The 13,884-nt window shown below is 50.1% G+C and overlaps 1 protein-coding gene across 1 annotated transcript in view; it reads right to left on the bottom strand.

The window, feature by feature from the left end:
• APLN (apelin) overlaps positions 1 to 3,017 on the bottom strand; it is a 552,821-nt gene extending 549,804 nt beyond the window's left edge. Inside the window, exon 1 of the mRNA XM_049766719.1 lies at positions 3,014 to 3,017. The gene's annotated coding sequence lies outside the window, so the exon portion shown is untranslated. The remainder of the gene's footprint in view (positions 1 to 3,013) is intronic.
• Positions 3,018 to 13,884: the final 10,867 nt, after the last annotated feature.

Raw genomic sequence — 13,884 nt, 5'->3', positions numbered from 1 at the left:
CCTGGTCTGGCCAACGCCCAAGTCCAGACCTTCAACTTCTAACTGATTCCGTCTCATTGCCATGGGGAGTGAGTCTGAAAAATCTTTCAGAAGGGATAAGGACCATCACAGGTCAGAGCCCAAACTTGGCTCTTGACCAAAATGTGGACGAGCTCATAGGCACCCAAAGTCCTACTGCTTGCTGCCTTTGTAAATGCCCATTCTCCCCAGACTCCTAGATACTTAAGGGGGAATTCAAGGACAGTTCTACTGGCCCAAATCCACAGAAGTCACCTCACTTCCGGTTTGTTTGTCTTTCCTGGCCAATGACAAGAGGTGCAGGATGATAGGCCCTGTGTGCATTTCTTGGAGGCCTGCTCTATGTGGTGGGGGTGGGCTTGATAATGGACCCCCACTGCCCTACCCCCAGTTCTCCCTGGAGGGAGGACAAATAGGCCCATTGATTCGAAATTCTCCCAGAGGGCATTAAAGTAATGACTCTGGACTGTGTGGTACCTACACCCCCTTTGACCTCCTGACTGACCCCTGCCCTGTGAGGTTCTAAAGGCCACAAATCTCTGTTGCTTGTGGGCCTTGTGGTTTGTGGCTGTTTGTAGTTTGGGACAAGAGGGGGAAGGATGGGACTAGGGGACACTGTTTCTCACTGTGCTGAGTTTCCCTACAGAACTCACAAGGCCCCTTCCAGCCTTGCCAAGACACACTGCCACTAGTGATATGAGCTCCATCATTTATTTTTGAAAGCAGCAGGGCTCTTGATTCATTTGCATAAATGTTTGCACTGCCTGCTATATTTCAGTTCTGGGGAAGGGCAACAGGGCACAGAATATACACAACAGATTTGTAACTGGGCAGCTTGAGCCTGCCCCTGACTAGCTGAGCTAACCAACCAGGAGAAGATGACACCTCACCCTGAGTGTAGTTTTTAGAGATTCCCTAGAAGCCCAGAAGTCAGTACCAGAGACTTGCTGGTGATAGATTTTGCCCCTGGGGCCTAAGAGATAGTACAATGGATAGGGTATTTGCATACAACTGACCCAGGTTCAATTCTTGGCACCTTATATGGTCACCCCAGCCTACTAGGAGTGATCCCTGAATGCAGTCAGGAGTAAGGCCTGAGCCCCACTGGGTGTGGCCCAAAAAGAAGAAACAAAACCAACAGCAGAAAGATCTTGCCCTTAATAAAATAACTTCTAAGCAAAGTATGGAGTTGAATGAAGAGATTAAGGTTAAAAAGCACTTGAACTTGGGGCAGGAGAGATAGCATGGAGGTAGGGCATTTGCCTTGCATGCAGAAGGACGGTGGTTCTAATCCAGGTATCCCATATGGTACCCTCCAGCCTGCCAGGAGCGATTTCTGAGCATAGAGTAACCCCTGAGTGCTGCTGGGTGTGACCTAATCCCCCCCCCCCCAAAAGCGCTTGAACTTGAAAAGAGGTCTGGAAATCTCTTTATTGAACAATAAAGAAAAGTGTATGGGGCATTGGAGAGTTAGTACAGAGGGTAAAGTGCTGGCTGCTTGGAGTTTAATTCCTGGGCACCACACAGGATCCCACAAGCACCACCAGAAGTGATTCCTGAGCACAGAGCCAAGAGTAAGCCCTGACTGAGCAAGCCGGGTGTGGCCCCCAAAACAAACAAAAAAAGACCCAAAAATGAGAGAAACATTTATTGAGTGTCTTCTCACTTTACCAGGCTCAAGATAATACAAGTAAGTACCAAGGCCATTTCTCCATACTCAAGGGCCTCAGTCCAGAATAGGTGATGGAAACAGCATCCAACAACCCTAGATGGTTGTGTACCTGGGACTCTGAGAGAATTGCTAGTGTGAAGGTGGGCTGGGAAGGTTCTGGAAAGGTCTGGGAGGGGGGCATGAATGCTTAACTGGAGCCTTAGGTTTGGATTCCTCCCATCTCCAAACTGGGATTTAACCTCAAAGACTCACTTCCAGGTGAACTCAGGGAAGGTTTCTGCAGTCAGGGCAGCCTCAGTTTCTTTCATGTGAATATGGAGGTGAACGTCTGTAACGGGGCCCCTTTGTGTCTTGTGGGCCCTTCTTTCAGCCCTGCCTGATCCTATATCCAATATCGATGTCAGAGTCATAATTATCAGGTTCCTCAAGGTGCCAACGTGGTGGCGTGTGGCGGGGCCCCCAGAGATGGAACAGGGGCTCTAAAGTGGTGGTCAGAATGGAAGGGGGGAGAGATGGCTTTGCACCACAGGGGCTCTACCCCCCCAAAGGCAGACACGTGTAGAGATGGGGTTAATCCTCGATTTGGTGGTAACCATTTCTTCTCTATTTAACCCTCTTCTACCAGTACCATCAAGAAGTGGGTGCTAAATTACCGCACGGTGGTGGGGTAAATCGAAGAAGGGGGAGCTGGCATCGCAGGAAGAGCGATCAAGAAGAGCTCCGGGCTTCAATGTGCCCCCACCCCATGCAGAGAAGCTGCAAATCCGAGGCACCGTCTCTGCGATCGACCGGGTCCTATTCGACCTCCACCCCTCCACGATCGCGGATGGCAGGAGAGCACTCGCCAGCACTGGGGTGCGTTGCCTTTAACCCTCAATCTGGCCCACCTGGGGGGAGCGGGAAGGAGGGGTGTCGAGTTCCGTGCCAGGTTCTGCGGGGCCCGAATAAAGAAGGACTTCCTTTTACGTGTCTCCCCACGTGTCCCTTGGGTGCTTCGCGGGGGGCGCGGCGATGATCGTGGGGTTGCCCTCCAGGATTTCCTGCGCTCGGCCTGCGGAGGCGAGGCCGGCTCGAAGTTCGGCCGCCGGCGGGGGGGGGGGAGGGCGCCCCGGGAAAGGGAAAGGCAGACGCCAACTCCAGCCGCACCCCCAGCCGGTCGGGTCCCTGAGGCCGCCTCCTCCTCTTCCCCCCTTTCCCCCTCCGCCCGGCCCGGGCTCCTCCTCCCCGAGCCCTCCGCTAGGGAGCCTGCCGCCCTGCCACCTGCCCGCTGCCCAGCCCACATGCAAAGCGTGCCCGCCGGGGAAGGAAGCCGAGCGCGCCCACCGCGGCCCTGCGCCGCAGCGCTGCCTCCTCCGTCTGTCTGCCTTACCCAGCATGCACTTGCAGGCCCCGAGCTATCTCCGAGCTGCAGCCCTGGGGTCAGGGAGGCCGGAAGAAACAGGAAGTTTGGGACGGTCCTAGTCGTGGGCCCGGGAGTCCTCCACGCCAGGCCCAGCCCACTGCCTTCCCTCCTCCCCCTCGCCCACTTCCCTGGGGTCCCTTTCGGGGGCTGGCCCCAAGTCCCAAACTCCAGATGGGTTTGGGGACCATTCAAGGCACACTCCCAGGCTTCTTGCTCTTGGCCTGCCTTAGCATCTTCTGGTTTTAGGGATCCCCACGGTGGGACCAAGTGCTCCTGCTCTGGGATGAGGGGGATGCATGGTTCAGTTGGTCTTTTACACATGCCTATGACCCTTATGCAGAAGGAGACCGTGTAGATATCATGGATGTGGTGGGTTGGGCATGGATGACAGCCACCTGGGCCCACGAGTTCCAGCCCTTCTCCTGAGCTGGTAGGGTGCAGGTTAGAAACTGAGTTGAGGGTTGTTCACTCTCCACTGAGCTGGGTTCAGGGTGTCCCAGCTTTCCTGGCAACAGTCTAACTAGGGCTCAGTGCTCTTTAGAAGCAGGGGCTGCTGGCCTGGTCAAGGGACACCTATTGGAGAAAGTGCCAAGGGCATGGCAGTTGAACATGAACGCCCACACTGGCTCAACTTTGGCCAGACACCCAAATCCAGAGTCTCCATTCCCTTGGCCTCCCTCTCAGCCACCCTCAGTGAAGCAGGAACTGGTCCAATAATATACAACCTCTTCTGTAATCCCCACCTGAACCCCATCTGCCTGGCCTCTAGCTGAGAAGAGATGTGGCCACCGGTGGGTCCCAGTGTGGGGCCTATCATACCACTTGGCTAAACCTTTTCAGCCAATGCAGATGCTCCTTTTTTGTGGGGAAGCCGTTTGCTTCTCTCTCTTACCCTGTCCTTACACTTTGGTTAGGAAGAACTTCTTCCCTGTTCACCGGGGCTTTCTAAATTCTTGTTGTTCTACTCAAGGCACCTCTTTCCTGATTTCCCGAGAAGAGGACGAATGGACAGAATGAGGAGAAAGATTTTGGAAGGAGGCAAGTAGACAGACTGTAGGTGCCACTGATGTGTCACTGGCCCAGGCACCTCCAGGTAGAATGAATTGGTCTTTCCCTCTATTATCGCATTTGTATTTATTTGTTTACACATTTCTTCCCCCCTGCTAGTCAGTGGGCTCTTGGAGAAGAGAAACTCTGCTTAACTTATCTCTGCAGCTCCCTGCACAAACCCTACTTCACAAAAAAGGGCTACTGAACTGGAAAAGGAAGGGTTCATGTAGATGACATAGCAGATCCCCATAGTTCCCAGTATGCTACCATATGATTTCAACAGGCACAGAGACCTACAGTCCTACTCATCCACACACACAAAACCATGCAGAGTCATACAGCATCAGATCACAGTCTGAGGGTCAGCCCTCCCTGGAAAAGGAACAGATGTCCATGATGCCAAGGAACCAGCCTTTTGAAAGCTGAATCTCTAAAGCCAAACAGCTGAAGTGTCCACAGTCAACATCACAACCCTTTGGGCTGACGTTTTTTCACTCTCTTCACTTTTGTAGCAGCCGCGGCACCTACTTGTGAAGACAGTGAACATTTGAAATGCAAGGATTCTCGAAGCTGGTTCTGGAATAAGACTCTTCATTTTCTTGTAGTTCCTTTTGAGTTGCTGAATGAGGACGCTGCTTTCCCACTTTTATTTCAATTTGGGGGACATTCTTGGTGGTTCTGGGGGACAGAGTTCCCCCTGATTGAGCTTGGAGGGGAAGCCTGGCAATGCTGTGGATGGAACCCAGGGCCTAATGTCAGTCTCAAGTTCTTGAAACTTGGAGCAGGCACATGTATGATGCTCATCTGGAAGGCAGGCATCTGCCTGGTCCACACAGCACATGGATTTGCTGAAGTGTTTAGGCCCATCCAGATGCATTCCGTCCCCCCAAAACTTATGCAACCTCTACCCCCTGACACAGCCTCCCCCAAACAAATGAAGGTGGCCTTTCCCACCCACCCCCAGGTGGCTGCAGGTCCAGGAAATATGGATGGGGTGTGGGACAAAAAGGGGGGAGGACTTGGGGAGCCTTGGTCAGAGGGTGAAGGGGATGGAGCCGGCTACAGGTTTGCAGCTGTCATTGGACATGCTGTGCTCCTCCAGCTCCCCAGACTTCTCCTCCCGCTGCAGAGGGCAAGGAGAGGAGAAATTCCGGGCTCATTCCAGCGAGCGTGTGCACGCTGCAGGCGTGGTATGTGAGCAAGCGATTCCAGCCTCTGCCTGACACATCCAGGAGTGACAGCTGTCCCCTCCCCCTCCAACCAAACTCCTTACCCACCGCTGGCCTCTCTTCACACGGGCATGATTAAAGCCACCAGCACCATTGTGAGCCCTTCTCAAAGGAGCCAAATGATGGCTTCCCCCCACACCTTGCCAGCACTGAATTTTTCTGCAGTCTCTCTCAGACCCACCTCGAACTGAAAGAACCCCCCACCCATTCCCAAGTGTTCCTTTGACACTTCCCTGGAGAGTTAGCACCCTCGTCATTAGAGCCTGCTCAATGCTCCCACCACGATGCTCTCCCCCCACCTCCATGCTGGTTCCAGGCACATCCTTCCCCCGCCTCACTGGAGTGCTTTATAGCTTTCAACGCGCTTTCCCACACGTGTCTTACTTTTCCTTTTCCCACAACTTGTCCGGCAAGTATTAGGAGCTTCCGATTACACGCCTGCAGACTGAAGCTCAGAGAAGCATAGCCAGCTGCCCAAGGTCACACAGCATCTACCTGCAGCTGGGGAAGGGTTATAAAGCCATCTATGATTATTATTATTTTTTGGCTTTAGTTAGGGAGCCACACCCCATTCAGGGATTCTCCCCGGGACAGGAAGGAACAAGAGATGCTGGTGTTTGGAATCGAACCCGGACCTCCTGTAGGCAAAACAAGTACCCCCGGTTCTTTGGGCCCCACACTCCATCACTGACAACAAAACCCAGCTCTGCTCTCTCTGCACCGCCTCACGCCCCGCCTCCCATTACGAGGCTGCTGTCCGGCTTCCTAAAACGACAGGCGAGCTCTCTTGCTTCTTTTCTACCTGCCATGGGACCCGAAACCCAGCTGGCTCTGGACACAATGGGCACGTGGAGGTAGACAGATAGGCAAGACAGAAAGACAGACAGACGACCACTGATCTGGATCGGCAGCCCAGCCAGCCGAAAGGGTCCACGCGGAGCTCCGGGAAGGGAGCGGCACTTGCAGGCTTCTGATGCCATTCACGCAATCTTGTCGCTGCCTCCACCCCGAATGTCCCTTTCTGTGCCCTAACTTGCTGAACAAGAGCAGGGTGGAAGGTAGTGGTGGTGGTGGGGATCCAGCAGACAGCACCCCTAGAGAGACACCCAAGCCCCTCCCTTCCCCTCCTTGGGCGCTTCAGGAGTGTTGGGAGCTTCCGAATAGAGACGATATTAAAACTCGGAATATCCTAACCGGCCAAGGACTTTTGTCTCCTGGATCTTTTTTTTAAAAAACAAACAAACAAACAAACAAAAAACAAAAAACAGGGACCACTTCTGTCAATAGAATGCCCGGAGGCCGCAGCCCTCTCTGGCTGGAACAAAGGGAGGGGCAGCGTCCCCTGGAAAGCCCTATAGGAGTTTCAGCTGATTTCTCCCCCCAGGATGGCCCCAAGAGGCAGTGCCCCCGCCATCGGACTGCCTCACTGTACCTGGGCCCCGCCCGGACTGTCCTAAGGGGCGGGGCCAGCCCTAGGGCGAGCTGAAGCAGGAAGTGGTTGCAATTACACTCCCGCCCCGCGCTGGCTGCCACTGCCAGAGCGACAATGCAACTCGGCCAGCCCCAGACGTCAGGGTAGGGACTGGAATCAAGCTGGCCCGAGACTCCGGGCTCGCAGCGGCGCTTTTTCCCTGAAACAAGGGTTTTCCTAAAGCTGGGAGCGGCTGGATGCTTCAACATCTGGGCCACTGAGCACCTCCAGGGAGGAAGGCAGATCGTGGATCTGGGTCCCCACCCCAGCAGCATAGCCACCGCTAGCTCCATCATCCTATTTGAGCTTGGTCACTATCCCAAAAGCCGCTTTCCCCTGCTGCTTGGGTCCTCAGAACAGCCAGCCGGTCCTCACCCCTCCCTCCAAGAGACTAAGAGTTTTGATCCTTTGCTCCTGCAAATCTCCAGCCTTTCTCCCCCAAATATCCCCAGAGTCCCCCCACCCCATTCCTCCTGAGTTTCTGGGCCATTCTCATCTGGGGCCAGCTCTGGGCCAGCTCTGTGACTGGTGTGGCCACAGTGAGGCGTATGAGAATCTGTAGGCGAGTCTATAGGCTGGGCTGCTATAGAAATTCTCTCTCAGGTGGGCTTTTGCCCAAAGCACCTCTAGCTTAGAAAATGGCGGGGGGGGGGGGCTAGGTTAAAATAATGGAACTAGAAAGGAATTCAGTTAACAACCTAGAGGAGTGATGTGAGACTGCTAGTTTCCTGGGGATGAATGAAGTTCAGTTTTATATTTTTATTTTGGGGTTTGGGGCCACACTTGGCAGTGCTCAGGTTTATTCTTGGCTTTGTGCTCAGATTCACTACTGGCGATATCCAGGGAACCCTATATAATGCCAGGGATTCTATTACCTCTCTATACTATCTCTCTGGCCCCAGAGTATTTCAACTTAAACAAGAGGACAGGTGGACTGGAGAGAGAGCACAGCGGTAGGGCGTTTATCTTGCACACAGCCAGGATGGATCTGGTTTGATTCCCAACATCCCATATGGTCCCCTGAGCCTGCCAGGAGCGATTTCTAAGCAAAGAGCCAGGAGTAACCCCTGAGCACCGCCAGGTGTGCCCCCCCACAAAAAAAAGAGGACAGGAGCAATAGTACAGCAAGTAGGGCACTTGCCTTGCATGCAGTTTCCCGGCATCCTATATGGTCCCCTGAGCACATCAGAAGTGATTCCTGAGCACAAAGCCAGGAATAACCCCTGAGCATTGCTGGGTGTGGCCTAAAAACAAACAAACAAAATAGACCTAGGGCCCAGCTGAAGTTGGAAAGATAGTTCCATTACCCACATGCATATGGTCCCTCAAGCACCACCAGGAGCAATTCTTGAGTACAGAACTAGGAGTAACCCCTGAGTACTACTGGGTGTGACCTCCCAAAAAGTACATAGGGGCCTGAGAGATAAAACTGGAGGATGGGAAGAAAGTACTGAGTATTTGCCTTGCATGTAGCTGAGTCAGCTGAAAACCTAGTTATGTTTTGTTTTGCTTTTGTTGTTTGTTTTTGGGTCACACCCGGCGGCGCTCAGGGGTTCCTCCTGGCTCTGCCCTCAGAAATCGTGCCTGGCAGGCTCAGGGGACCATATGGGATGCTGGGATTTGAACCACCGTCTATCTTGAATAGACTGCATACAAGGCAAACGCCCTACCACTGTGCTATCTCTCCGGCCCCTGAAAGCCTAGTTTTAATCCCTAGCACCATTTATGGTCCCATGAGCACTGCCAACGGTAGCTCTGAGAACAGAGCCAGGAATTGCCCTTGAGGTGGGTATGGCCAGCCAACCCACAAACAAACAAATGATCCCCAAACACCGAGAAACATTGGCCTGGCACACAGTCAACCTGGGCTCAAACCTTGAGCACCTCATATGGTCCCTGGAACTCCACCAGGAATGAACCCTAACTGCAGAGCCAGGAGCAAGCCCAGAGAAAAACCAAGTGCTATCCCAAAGCCAAAACAAATGGTTAAGTGATTTTTAAAAAATAGCAGCAAACTGATTGGAGATAGTGAAGACTCCTCTTTGTCACCTGCCCAGTTCCTTACGCATGCTGGGAGCTGCACTTTGGGGTGATGGCCCCAGCAAGAGTCCCCTTTCACAGCCTACTAAAAGGTCTGTGGCACTTTTCCTTTCCCTGTTAAATGGGAACCACCCCTTCTCCCATATAAACCCAATTCACTGAGGTGGTCTGGCTTTCTCATTTTTAGCTTGGCCAAAGAAGGGGCTCTCTACTCTTCTCTTCTCCAGAGGGAGCTAAAATCTTTACAGTTCAACTTGTGTGTGTGGGCTACTGATTGGCAGCCCTTTCTCTTGGGGTCCTAGGAGCTCAGGAGACTGCAAGGGTGAGTCATAAGCCACGTCAGACTCCGTGCCCAGCATTGTTGGAGAAAAGAGAGGAAAAAGAAAGCAAGAAGTGCAGGTACCAGAGTGGTGGCCCAAGCAGTAGGGCGTTTGACTTGCATGTGCTAACCTAAGACGAACCATGGTTCGATCCCTGGAGTCCCATATGGTCCCCCAAGCCCGGAGCGATTTCTGAGCACATAGTCAGGGGTAACTCCTGAGCATCATGTCACAGGGTGTGGCCTAAAAAGCAAAAAATGAAAAAAGAAAAAGATGCAAAGGACAGAAACTGACCGTTCTGGGGAGGAGGCTGGAGGGGCTTGAGCCTGGCTCAGTCTTGGTTTTACTTCACTCACAGCTGGAGATCACAATCAGAAGATCTTCTCTGAATATGAATGATGACAGGACCCGGGATCAAATAAAGGAATAAGGATGGAAGTATTTTGTAAACTATGAAGCTCTATACAGATGTGAGGGATTACTATGGTTATTACTATGCATTACAGATTTTGGTTTTGCTCCCATGTACATGTTTTATTTAGTATTTTCCTTAATAGGGGAACATGATAAGCCAGGTTAGGCCTGCGGCTTCTGAAGACATGAAAAGAATCATGTGTGTGCATGCATGTACGTGTGTATGCTTGGGGGAGGCAAATACATACAAAAGAGAAAATGGTGTGATTGGATAAAATATCTTTTTTTTGTTTGGGGGCCATGCCTGAGAGCACTCAGCACTCGAGTACTTCAAGCTCTGATCTCAGAAATTACTCCTGGTTGGGTTGGAGAGATGGCACAGGGGTAGGGCTTTATCCTTGCATGTGGCCATCTTAGTAGGGACTCGGTTATGTTCCTAACATCCATATGGTCCCCCAGTCTGCCATGAAGCATTACTGAGTGCAGAGCCAGGAGTAACTCCTGAGCACCTCTGGGTGTGGTCCAACAATCAATTAATCAATCAATAAATAAAGTAAAAAAAAATTACCCTGGCAGGAACAGAGGACCATATAAGATTCTAGGGATCAAACCCAGGTGGGCTGCATGCAAGACAAATGGCCTACCTGCTGTGTGTTATTGCTCCAGCCCCCAGGATGGACTCTCTTAATATGCATTTGCAATCTGTCAAAATAGAGTTGCAATGGGGGGGGATATAGTACAGCAGGTAGGGCACTTGTCTTGCAAGAGGCTCACTCTGGTTCAATTCCTGGCATCCCATATGGTCCCCCAAGCCCTGCCAGGAGTGAACTCTGAGTGAGCCTTGAGCAGCTCTGGTTGTGGCCCAAAATCCAAAAAAACAAAAACAAAATGAGGTTACAGTAAACCAGGGAAGACTTAATGCCCAGTCACAAATCACCCCTCACAAATTTCATGGCCATGGGGCCGGAGAGATAGCATGGAAGTAAAGTGTTTGCCTTGCATGCAGAAGGTCAGTGGTTCGAATTCCGGCATCCCATATGATCCCCTGGGCCTGCCAGGAGAGATTTCTGAGCGTAGGGCCAGAGGTAACCCCTGAGCGCCACCGGTTGTGAGCCAAAAAACGAAACAAACAAACAAAAAACAAATTCCATGGCCAGAGAGGTCTAGGAAACAAGTCTAGTTATTCTTTTGTTGTTGTTGTTGTTGTTGTTGTTGTTGTTGTTTTGGGCCACACCTGGTGACGCTCAGGGGTTACTCCTGGCTATACACTCAGAAATTGCTCCTGGCTTGTGGGACCATATGGAACACTTTTGTCCATCCTATGCTAGCTTCTGCAAGGCAGACACCTTAACACTTGTGCCACCGCTCCGGCCCCAGGTCTGTTAAGAAACATCCAGAATGATTTGGGACCGAACTTGGGTACCCCCATGTGGGCTGATTGAGTGGTTTATGGAACAGAGCCCCACAGTGCTGAATGATGCATCTCAGCTTCTTTTACTTGTAGGGTGCAAGGCACCCCCAAGTGCAGATGTGTCACTGCCAATCTCTGGCACCAAGTCCCAGTACCTGTGCTGTCTGTCATGACAGGCAGCCTCGTTTTCAGAAGCTCAGCACCTGGCCGAGGCCACTCACTCGAAAGAAGTTGTTGCTCTTTGGTGCATCACTGTTGCCTCCAAAATCTTGCAAAACCTTCGTCTGAAATATCCATCAACAAACAAATGGGGTCATGGATGGGAAGTACTGTGTGACCTGCAAAGCCTCATACAAATGTCAGGGATTATTGGATCGTGTTGCAAAAAAAGAAAAGAAAAAAATAAAGAGCATTTCCAATCTTGAAGAGTTGTGGTGATTTGGATTTGGACAAACAGGAATTTAATGCATTCTACAATGTGGAAGGGTGGGGAGGGCTCTACACATGTGCATATTCTGATAGAACCCAGATAGAAATCCACCTGGGAAAATGGCCTGGACAAAGCACCATTTAGGTGGCGCAAAGCCACTATGGGCGCACTAAGAGGAATTCACTGGCCCTCTATCTTCTTCAGTTTGCTTCTACATAGGTGCTCTCATCAGATTCTCTCAACAACACTAACACACTTTTAAGTCCCTCTGACTTTTAGTTCAGATGAATAAAGCACACAACGAGCTTAGAGGAATCGACTTTTTGAGATGTTCAGTCCCTGGCAATTTCGCAAGCGAGAAATTTTCAGCTGGGGGGGCGCATCTTCTGCATCTTCTGTGTAGGTCCTGACAAGGCATTCTATTTTTTTGTTTGTTTTGCTTTGTTTTGTTTTGGGCCACACCCGGTGAGGCTCAGGCGTTACTCCGGACTATGCGCTCAGAAATCGCTCCTGACTTGGAGGAACATATAGGACACTGGGGGTTTGAATTGCAGTCGCGTGCAAGGCAAGCGCCCTACTGCTGCACTCTGGCCCCTGCTTTTTTTTTTTTTGCTTTTTTGTCCACACCCTTGAAGTCAGGAGAAAAATCATGCGATCAGTGTTGTGTTGGAATAGCATTCTCACCTCTGGTTCTGTCAGAGCAAACACTTTGGTCTGGGAGGACTCCTTGGTAAGATCAGTCTAGGTGGTAACTTTTCAGAGGGACAGTGAAAAGACTGTCTTATTGATCTTCTATCATTGGTGTATGCTTGATGGGAAAACTCTAGGTTGTTAAATAGAACATCGAAGTGAAATATCTCTCCAGACTTGGAAATCTCTATTGTAACTTTCCTTCCTCCTTCCTTCCTTCCTTCCTTCCTTCCTTCCTTCCTTCCTTCCTTCCTTCCTTCCTTCCTTCCTTCCTTCCTTCCTTCTCTTTCTTTCTTTCTTTATTTCTTTCTTTCTTTCTTTCTTTCTTTCTTTCTTTCTTTCTTTCTTTCTTTCTCTCTCTTTCTCTCTTCTTTCTTTCTTTCTTTCTTTCTTTCTTTCTTTCTTTCTTTCTTTCTTTCTTTCTTTCCTTCCTCCTTTCCTTCCTTCCTTCCTTCCTTCCTTCCTTCCTTCCTTCCTTCCTTCCTTCCTTCCTTCCTTCCTTCCTTCCTTCCTTCCTTCTTTCTTTCTTCCAGGCTTGCTTTCTTTCTTTCTTTCTTTCTTTCTTTCTTTCTTTCTTTCTTTCTTTCTTTCTTTCTTTCTTTCTTTCTTTCTTTCTTTCTTTCTGTCTTTCCTTCTTTCTCTCTTTCTCTTTCTCTCTCTTTCTCTCTTCTTTCTTTCTTTCTTTCTTTCTCTCTCTTTCTTTCTCTCTCTTTCTCTCTTTCTCTCTTCTTTCTTTCTTTCTTTCTCTCTTTCTCTTTCTTTCTCTCTCTCTTTCTCTCTTCTTTCCTTCCTTCCTTCTTTCTTTCTTTCTTCCAGGCTTTCTTTCTTTCTTTCTTTCTTTCTTTCTTTCTTTCTTTCTTTCTTTCTTTCTTTCTTTCTTTCTTTCTTTCTTTCTCTCTTTCTCTCTTTCTCTTTCTTTCTCTCTCTTTCTCTCTTCTTTCTTTCTTTCTTTCCTTCCTTCCTTCCTTCCTTCCTTCCTTCCTTCCTTCCTTCTTTCTTTCTTTCTTTCTTTCTTTCTTTCTTTCTTTCTTTCTTTCTTTCTTTCTTTCTTTTTCTACACCCAGTGACACGGGCTACTCCTGGCTCTGCACTCAGAAATTTCTCCTAGCAGGCTTGGGGGACCATATGGGAATACTAAATCTTGGTAGAACATCTCTATGCTTCCTGCTTCCCCCAACCCACTCCATGAATCCCAAACTGGAATCCTTGAATTCGTAACAGCCTGAAAAGGGTTCTATGAATTCCCTCTGCATTTCATAGGCTCTTGTGAGACATACATTATCTATATGAGGCTATGGAGGTTACTACAATATCAAATGTTTGGGACTTTATCTAGAGTTAAATGACCATCAAATGGCAGATAGGGAAAAAGTTTCAGTTCTAGTGCTGTCTCATATGGAACAAAATGTATTTTCATCTATTTGTTTTTGTTTCAGGCTACACCTAGTGCTATTCAGGGCTTACTCCTGGCTCTGTGCTCAGGGACCACTCCTAGTGGGGCTAAGGGCACCCAATGGTGTCAAATCCAATCAACCATGTCCAAAGCAAATGCCCTACACAACTGTACTCAGGGCTCCAGACCCTGATCAAATGTAATTTTTTTTGGTTTTTGGGTCACACCCAGAAGTACTCAGGGGTTACTCCTGGCTCTATGCTCAGAAATCACTCCTGGCAGGCTTGGGGAACCATTTGGGATGCCAGGATTCGAACTACCGTCCTTCTGCATGCAAGACAAAC

The sequence above is a fragment of the Suncus etruscus genome, chromosome X, assembly GCF_024139225.1.
Source record: "Suncus etruscus isolate mSunEtr1 chromosome X, mSunEtr1.pri.cur, whole genome shotgun sequence".
Taxonomy (NCBI): Eukaryota; Metazoa; Chordata; class Mammalia; order Eulipotyphla; family Soricidae; genus Suncus; species Suncus etruscus.
Note: the sequence above shows the minus strand (reverse complement) of the source record. Positions and strands in the feature narration are given on the sequence as shown.